At 32.3% G+C, this 9,229-nt stretch overlaps 1 protein-coding gene across 1 annotated transcript in view; it reads left to right on the top strand.

The window, feature by feature from the left end:
* The first annotated feature begins 1,603 nt into the window (after positions 1-1,603).
* LOC118182780 (uncharacterized) overlaps positions 1,604-9,229 on the top strand; it is an 84,726-nt gene continuing 77,100 nt past the window's right edge. Inside the window, exon 1 of the mRNA XM_035352166.2 lies at positions 1,604-1,841. The gene's annotated coding sequence lies outside the window, so the exon portion shown is untranslated. The remainder of the gene's footprint in view (positions 1,842-9,229) is intronic.

The following is a 9,229-nucleotide window of genomic DNA, read 5'->3' as shown; positions in this document are numbered from 1 at the left end:
GACGTATTCCCAACCCGGAATCAATACTAAAGGAAAACAAAAAAAAAAAAAAAAAAATGCGAGTGACAACTGGCAAAGGTGATGGGGTGCAGACATAACAGGGCATATCAATCATGACTATTTTACACTAGTTTCGTCAGCTCTAAATTCAGAAAGCTATATGCTGACCCAACTGTACACCATTCTATCCAAACAGGTTTAGCCTTGGAGATTCGAACCAGTGCTCCCTTGGTAAAGAGGGCAATTTGATATATTACTCATACGAATGCTCCATAACACAGAATATCCATCTCTCAGAACCCTCTGGAAATAATCTTTAGACCTGGAGGATTTCACCACTGGAAAGAAAACTGAAAAACTGACCACTGAAAAAAGTCTAAACAAAGCTGTCAAGGTAGTTTCATAAATAATCGCTAGTTCTAATAATATTTAGCCGTTTTGCACAGCAGATTACTCCTAACTCAGAACTTTTTGTTGCGAAGTGCATTACTCAGTCTTCCATTAACATTTAATCTGTATCTCGCATGTTTTTCCTCCCGTTGTCCCGTTGTTATTTGTAAATAGTACGTAAATATTTCTGTGAATTATCATTTTGATACTCGCATATATTCTGTAAAAAGTTTCTATAAATCTTTCCCAGTATGTGATTCTATGAAACTGAAGTAATCCCATGATTCAGTGCAATTTTCAAGCTTGTGATATACTGTTCACTTGTAATAACACAGGGCTCAATGCATTTTCTTAAATAGACTTATATACCATGAAACATAACACCAATTGTTAAAATTACGTCGCTTGTCTACCCGAGGCTCTGACATAGTGCACAGATATTATATTTTCTCTTCTAGAGGGCACCCACTAACAGCCTAAGCATAATAACAGGCCTCGTTTCTTTGTGGTGGTGGAAAGACAGAGTTATTAACATAATTTTTTTATTTGAGAGGTGGAGTTCAGAAAAACGACAGATTGCTTGTGTATCCTTTCCCAGTAGAAAAATATTCAGTTAGTTTTTTGTAAGAGAAGTTCCTTAATTTTCAAACTTTAATTTTTAATTAGTAAGAAAGATTTTCTTATTTGAAAGTTACTATACTAGATGTAGAACTTATCTATCCTTCAAAACATAGCAAGGGGATTTATATAATGATATATTCAGTTTTGCTTCTTTGAAGCAGGATACTTGGTAATATTTAGCAACTTCCGTGCGAATTTATACACTTTTGTGGTAAACTTTTAGAATAATGCAATGAGTTATTTTCCAGGCCTTCTTATTTATAATAATCAAATAAAATCAGGAACTTTTATTCTCTGTTCTCACAGCTGTAGCTGTTGAATATCTCTTCGTTTGTAAACAAGGGATGGATGGATTTCTTTGTGCATTACGCGAACAGTGACTCCCTTGTTGATTGAATCTTCATCCCGCTGTTTCACTGTCACGTATAAACTCGAATTGAGTCCCTCAAAATCAGCAAAGCAAAACTTTCGTCCTTCTCTGGCGCTACTCATTTCCTCATCCGGAACGTGACACAACCAACACCGTTGCGTCACGTGGTACGCGGCCGCCACCGCTTCCCGCGTTTATGTTTGATTCTGTTTTTTATTATTTTTCTTTTTTTCAGATCGTTTTCACTTTTCTCTCGTGCTGCGTTCATCCGAGTCATCTCCACTCAACTCGGCCGCACGCACAACTTCATCTTTGAGGATTTATGACTTTTCTATTTTGCATACCGCATTCCTCCTCCTCGTGGTTTCTTGGAGAGAGATATTAGCCGGATGCAAGCATGCTGGAGGTACAATTGTGTACGGAGGGTGTACCGGTCCGTGGATTAAAACAAGTGGAACAGGTAAGAGATCTTTTAATCACTGTAAGAGTTATTAACAAGAAACCATTTAAAATTTTCAATATAAAACTCTTCGGGTTCAGCTTTTATTTACCATTTTTTGAGAAGATGTAATAATTTGTTTTAAAATAAAGTCAATGTAGAGTTATTTTTTAATGAATTTCTTCCGAGCAACGTCATTCTTTTGCAACATTAAAAAAGTTTAATATCTGATAGAGTCACAAATGATTTTCTATTTCTGAAAAGCGAACTAGATCCTAACGCTTGTAGAACCTTTCCGTTTTGAAGCCAAGTTTACTTACTTAAGTTTAATAGGATTATCAGCTCTTTCTTCCTACAGTTGGTATCTTTTTCTAGTGCCTTTTACCAAGAATTCTCTACTGCATGAACTCTCAGGAAATATTACATCACGGTACATATTACAAAATTTTTATTATTTATTAAAATTGGAGTTTTAAGAAACTTTTACTGTTCTCTTACAGATTTTTCGAAATACGATAATTTAAGTTTGCTGAAATATGTCGATCATATTTTTCAATAATGATCTAAATTCATTTATAGCATGCGATTCAAGAACTTTGAAAATTACTTTGAACATTTTGTTGCAATTTTCACTGCACAAATATTTCTTTTAATGTTTCTATAAGGCTATAAGTATCACTAAATATGGTTAAAATGATGCAGTTTCGAGAACTAATGTTTGCCCAATGCCTGCTTTTAGTCTCTTTGTTTTAAGCATCGTATTACACATTTGAATAACAATAACAAAATAGTTTTTATTTTTGATTATTCTGCTTTGTCTTTCATTTTTATCTTTCATATACAGCTTAAATTTATTTGTTTATTGCTTTCTTTCCTTTTCAAATTTCATAAAAACAAATTCATGGCTTTTATATTTTTTGTTATTCCCTTTTTTATTGCTATTTTCAATATTTTACGAGAATTAAGTGAAATGTTGCTGTAAAATGTTTTCTGCTTAATACTGAGTACTTTTTTTAAGAAAAAATTACTATTTATAAAAACTGAATAGTTAATATTTTTTACTTAGTAGTCAAAGTCAGGTGACTATGTTCTTCACGTCTTCCCAGAGCATACTAACATATTTTTTTTCCAATTAATAATACTTATCAAATAGGTTATAAATTTTTGTCTGGAAAATATGTGCGGAGTTTCAAATGCTTCTTAAATTACGAAAATGTAAATTGTAGGTTATTAATACGCACTGAATTCAAATAATTACTTCCTTTTCATTAATATTTTAGGTTTCTGACTATAGTGCTTTCTATATGTGTTGTACATTTAAATTTTTGCTCAAGATTTTAGATGGCATGAAGACAAATCGCACTTTAATTTTATTCAAATGTTAATTTTATTCATTCTTGATTTTGTAGTTATAAGTTATATTTACTAAAAGCATTTGTTCTTTGGTAACGCAGGCTATTTGGAAATATATTTTTGGTCATGCGCTTGTCTATAATAACGTAATTTAATGTAACGGTATTGCATAATAGACAAATCAAATTTGTCAACATTTTAATGCCAGTCTAAACCGTTCATTTAAGGAACTCATTTTAATGAACACTATTCTGTTTCTTAAACTGACATTACTTGTAGTTAATTTGAATGATAGAAAATGGTACTTTTTTTGTATTTTCAAAGTACGGTAGAACTTTTCAAGCAGAATTACTTTGTTGGAAAAACTAGTTTACGATTTTTCAACTACTACAAAAGGGTGAAATAGAGTTTTAGTAGACTGATTGTGAAATGTATAATGAAAACAATACAAAGCAGAGCATCGTTATTGATGAATCATTCATTAACGAAAGCGTTTCGTAGTTTGATTACAAATTCGGCATTTGTAAGAAAAGTACTAATGTAATATCGATCTATATCTATGCAGTACTAATCACATAGCAAATCTAGTCTAAGAAGATAAAAAATTTCCTGTAAATATCAGAACTACGTATCTGTTCAAAATTTATAATTACGCACTTCAGTATATCACACTGATTTATAGAATAATACCAAGTATATTCTAACAAAGATACTCATTGATTTCATTAAGTAAAATTTGAAAAACCATTCATATATTTAAATACCAAAATTTAGAAAATATATTTTAAAAAAAGAAACTTGTTACTATTTTGCATTGTCATCACCATTACAAAGTACTACATCACTACTAAGTGATTTTTGGGAACAATTACTCCAAAAGTGTTCCTTCCAAAGAACTATAAGAGCATAAGAAATTACTATATAATTGAGATTTAAATCATCTGCCATTTAGTAAAAGCAACAGTTTTTATGTTACTTAAGATACGAAATGTTAAAAATGTTTACTTGAAAACATTTGTGTGGGGGTAATCAATTAAGATTTCTACCAAACTAATAATGAGCTTTATGGAAGAAAATGAGCTAACATAAGTAATATAAATTATCCTCACGGTTTTATGGTTTAAGTGATTTGATATTCAATATCTAATAACATTTTTTATTATATATTAATAGCAAACTTTGGTATGCAAGTTAAATTAAATCGAAAGAAATAAATCTCTGATGTTTTATATGAAATTATATGAGATTGTTTACAAGGTAATTTTATTATTCCCATTGCCGGATGCTGTTTTTAGATATTTAACTGGTTATTAAAGTAGTCTAAAAAAAGAGGTTAATAATTTGATAATTATGCCATTAAATTTTAAATGCTAGTATTCAAAGCAAACATCGAAGAACAAGTGTTGAATAACATTATCGTGCTAAAAATATCTCTCTTGAGTTAAACTGACGTATATATTTCTTAAAACGTTGTTGAAGCAAATCATATTACTGCTAAATTCTTAAACTTTTAGATTCCTTGTAGTAATAATTTCAATTCTTTCTAAGTGTTTATTTTCATCTTGTTTCTTTCCTGATAGTCTTTATATCAAAAATGCTATTAGTTTGACAATTTTATTAAAGGAAAGATTAAAGAGTGGTTAAAAATGTACGAAAATACGTTTCGTTTAAATCTTCAAGATTGTAAGTTTATTGATAATTAGGTCTCGTGGATAAAAAAGTAACACTCTGAAAGTTTCTAGAATACAGCTTTTTGTAATATTAAGAACAGTTTCAAATGAAGTAATATATGAATGTTAAATATCTCAAAACCTACTTTAAATATTTTAGAAGCTATATTAATAAGTTATACTCGAAAATGAAAAACGTGGCAAACGAAATCAGATGATTTTATCAAACAAAGAACGATAGATAATAAGCAAATTCCTTTTGGGAAAAGTAATATAAAGCGTATTGAAAGTTAACTGAATTACACAGGAGATTTGAAAAACGTTTTTCGCTATTTTTTCAAAAGAAACTAATAGCTGAACTTTTAAGAGAACTTAAAAGTTCCCTTAAAACTTTAAGTTTACTTTTAAGGGAACCTTTAAGGCAAGGATGATTAGCGATCTTTTAGGTAAAAGAGACTTTACTTTCTTAAATAACTTTAAAAGTGCATTTTTAAGCTAATTTAAAAGCAAAACGTATTTATGAAGAAATTTATTGATTTATAAAAAATTAGGAACTAAATAAATAAATGAAATAATAAACAAAAAAGACTTTAAAGTAATAATAGATCTCGTTAAGACTCTGCTGTGACGAACTAACAAAAAAACCTAATTTGTTTTATTTTAAAATCAGAATTTAGGAACACCAGTATGTTTCTTTCATTACTACGTTGTTAAAATTCATGCTAATCGTAGCAAAACTTAGTTCTCAGATGATCTACGAAAACTATTCCAAGATGCTATTTGTTGTTATAGTTACTAGATTTCATATAGCATATAGTCATCTCTTTATAATCCAGTAAATGGATAATATATATAAAAAAAGGGGATTCGCCAAAGTAAAACACAAAATTAGCAAAGCAACAATCTTGTGTTTGGCTTAGATTTTAATCAAGACTGTATCGGTTTAGAGAGCTAACTACTACAGGTCTCTCTTCACCAAGAGCAAAGGAAAGCCAACGGTACCCAGAAGGAGAAAAGCGAACAAGAAGGTATCAACGTCTGTGAAAGTGAATACAAAGATTTATCTTGTTCAGTTAATGACCTTAATTCGAATTCACTCCTTCCTAACGCTTTAAAAATTCAGTTAACTTAATTTTTCAGTTTTCATTACTATATTTGGAGGCAGATGAAGATAGATACCTTCCCGTTTACTTTTTTTTTTTTTTTTTTTGGGTATAAATACAAACGTTGGCTTTCTTTTTGTTGCACATTTCTTTGCTTCAGAAGAGGGACCTGCACTTGTTTGCCTTCGAAATCTTGACTCCAATCTACATCAAACACGAGGTTGTTGCCTTATAGTAATGTATAAGATACTTATTTTCGTTACATCGTAAGAATAAAGGCAGCATTAATGATGGAAACATGTAATTTTTTCGGAATTTGAAAAGAATATAGAATATTTCAAATATATAAAATATTTGAATAATATTTTATCATACAAGCTATTCAAAATTATTTAACCGATTGGAAATGACTTTTTCTGAAGTCTGAATGAAAGTTTCTTTACAAAACCTTTTATGAGAAATAAAGTACTCAAAAAATGTCAAAACAATAATCTATCTACTTCTCGTTATCTTGTTGTATAGTCTCCACTGCACCACTCATTATTACAGTCTCCACAGCAATAACATCATTGCTGCTACTCAAGAGATAGTGACAGAATGTGCAAGTTTGTGACCAACGTAGACTCGAATGCTGTAACTTTAACGTACAGCAAAGAGAATAGTCGCATTGTTTAAGATACAATGGGAAACAGTTGTATAGTCATCGAGTTCATTGTGAAATGAATCCAACTCGAAGAAAGCATTTCCGTAAGGAAAAGATAAATTTACAGAAATTATCTGTACTACATACGTCTACATTTATTGAATAATAGATGAATTATTATGAAGCATCATTGAAACTTATAAAATATTTTCTCCCTCTTTTCTGCACGCCTTCATGATATAATTGGAAGCATACTCGACGCGTATTGGAGAGCTCTAGGATTCGAGTCCCTGCGAAGGCATTTCACATTTTTCACGTCTCCAACATCGATATAATCTAATGACTTTGCTGTGGCGCCCGACCTAAAAGATGGTGAGCAATAATTCGTCACCACTAGAATTTGGCGTTTGGGTCACTCAGTCGCCCTTTAAAAGAGAGAGTGTATGAGGTATATTCTCCCTCCTTCCAACATGCCTTCGTGGTGTAACGGTAGCACACTCGACGCGTATTCGAAAGGTTTAGGCTCGAATCCAGCGAGAGATCATGTTTCCTGCTTCAAAATAACCTAAGGACGCTACAAACTGACCGTGAATTATGATAACATTCAGCATTTACTCAAAAACTGTTGCACTTGAAGCTACAATGACAATAATGTCATATTTTTTGTGACATTTCAAAATTCGAAAAGTTCCTTCTTCAATTAACGCATTTATTCCAAATTAAGGTATAAGTTACAGAATGCATTAAGAAGATATCGAGTGAATCCTTTTGGATAATCCTATATCTGTTGATGATGATAAGGATCCCAAATGTGAGATCTGGTGTTCCTTAAAGTCTTAAAAAACTCTTTTTGTGAAATATATGACGCAGTGATAGGGTTTTCCAGAATTGCATAAATTGGAGAAGGATCATCAGTCGTCTTGCAAATCCAGTTACTTTCAAAGTTTTAAATAGCGCTGATATAAGCTCAAATTACGTCGGTTAGATGGAAAAAATAAAGTATGCACAGGTTTGAATGCTATGAAAGGTGCTACATACTGTCGATTGCTGACGGAAGATTATGGTACCCATCTGTTTGCGATATGTTAGTCGGTTTTGCTCCATGTTCACCACCATCGAGTGGGTAAGCACTCCGTAGGCAAGCAAAACTCAACTTCTTTAGTATTAGTTTGGTTTGGTTTAGTTTATTGTGGCAAAGCATTTGGCCTTCGTGGAGGACTTTCTAAGGGAAATTGAGTCGTATAGTACGCGATATGGAGAAAAGTATCAAAATGCCCATACAGCCAGCTCTTTCGCCTGGAATCGACGGGAGAATGTCATTGTTCAGCGGTTTTACCACTCGACTGCTTGGTAGGCTTGCTTTCGTATTATCTTAGGCACCATACGTCTGCAATTTGTTTTCCATTATTCATATGGCAGCAAACAAACATAGCCTGCAGATTACATATTGAATTGTACACTGTCATACTAAGGTTATACACAAAAGAAAACACTGATAAACAAGAGAGTTAACAAAGTTGTACAGTAATGCAAATAGACAATAAAGTACAACAGATTTTCCACAGCAGAGTGCGTTATATTAATTGCATTAAGTATGTACAGCTAATGCATAGATGTGTGAGTAAATTAATAAATTTGCTTCTTGTTTTGGCATAAAGTGCTAATTATGGGAGGAAACGAATACTATATGTAGGATGGTGCTAATAATAATGTTGATAAATTCCTAAGGATAAAAATATATAGAATTAATATGTACTAAATGTACAAAAGCTCATGTGCAACACATGAAATATTAGTTCTCATGCCCATGCATCAAATCGTATTACTTCATAAGTCCCTTACGGCGCCAGTGAGCGGTAAAGTCGCTGAACACTGGTAGTTCGGTCTAGGGTTCGAATTCTGGCGAACGGGCTGTCTACATGGAAGTTTTAGTGGTTTTCCTCATGTATAAATTATATACGAGCCAGATTCCCTTTGAATGTCCCCCCCGGAGGCATTACTCAAGGCAGATAGCCCTCGAGTGCTTTGCCGTAATCAAATAAACCAAACCACAAGTCCTCTACGCTAAAGAGATTCTAAGGTACTATATATTAAGTATTCATTAGCGTATTATTCAGTTGTTATTCTATTACGCAGCGTAACATTTTCTTCTCCACTTTGCATACTTTCTGTATCAAGTGTCATTCCTTAATCAGGTAGCAGCTGAATGCTTGTGGATTGTGGTTCCAGAAATTTATATTCAGCATTTCTGTTATTTAGCAGTTTTCTAAGAGTGCTTCGGTGTACCTTGCTTTCCGCATATAGAAAGGTCAGTGTTTGAAGTGCCAGTGTACTATTCAGTAGAATCTATGGCAGGAGAGAGCAATTATTTTTACATGAGAATTAACCTTCAGGTCCGTTTCTGACAGGCATTGATCTTCAGGGTATCTTAGAGATCTACACAATTACTTTCGGAACACTTTTCTAGGTTCTGCAAATATACTCGTATCATTTCTCAAATTCTGTTAAAACTGATGCAGGAACTGATATAGCATTTACTAGCAGTTATTAGAAGGAAACTCTGGAAAACTGCCTTGTAAAATGCGTTAAACAACACTTAATACCACTTTAGGAACTAAACGAAGTTATGGTAAACTCCGT

The sequence above is a fragment of the Stegodyphus dumicola genome, chromosome 9 (assembly GCF_044657685.1).
Source record: "Stegodyphus dumicola isolate Sdum_Otavi_A_Nest chromosome 9, ASM4465768v1".
NCBI lineage: Eukaryota > Metazoa > Arthropoda > Arachnida > Araneae > Eresidae > Stegodyphus > Stegodyphus dumicola.
This window is presented reverse-complemented; position numbering and strand designations above follow the sequence as displayed.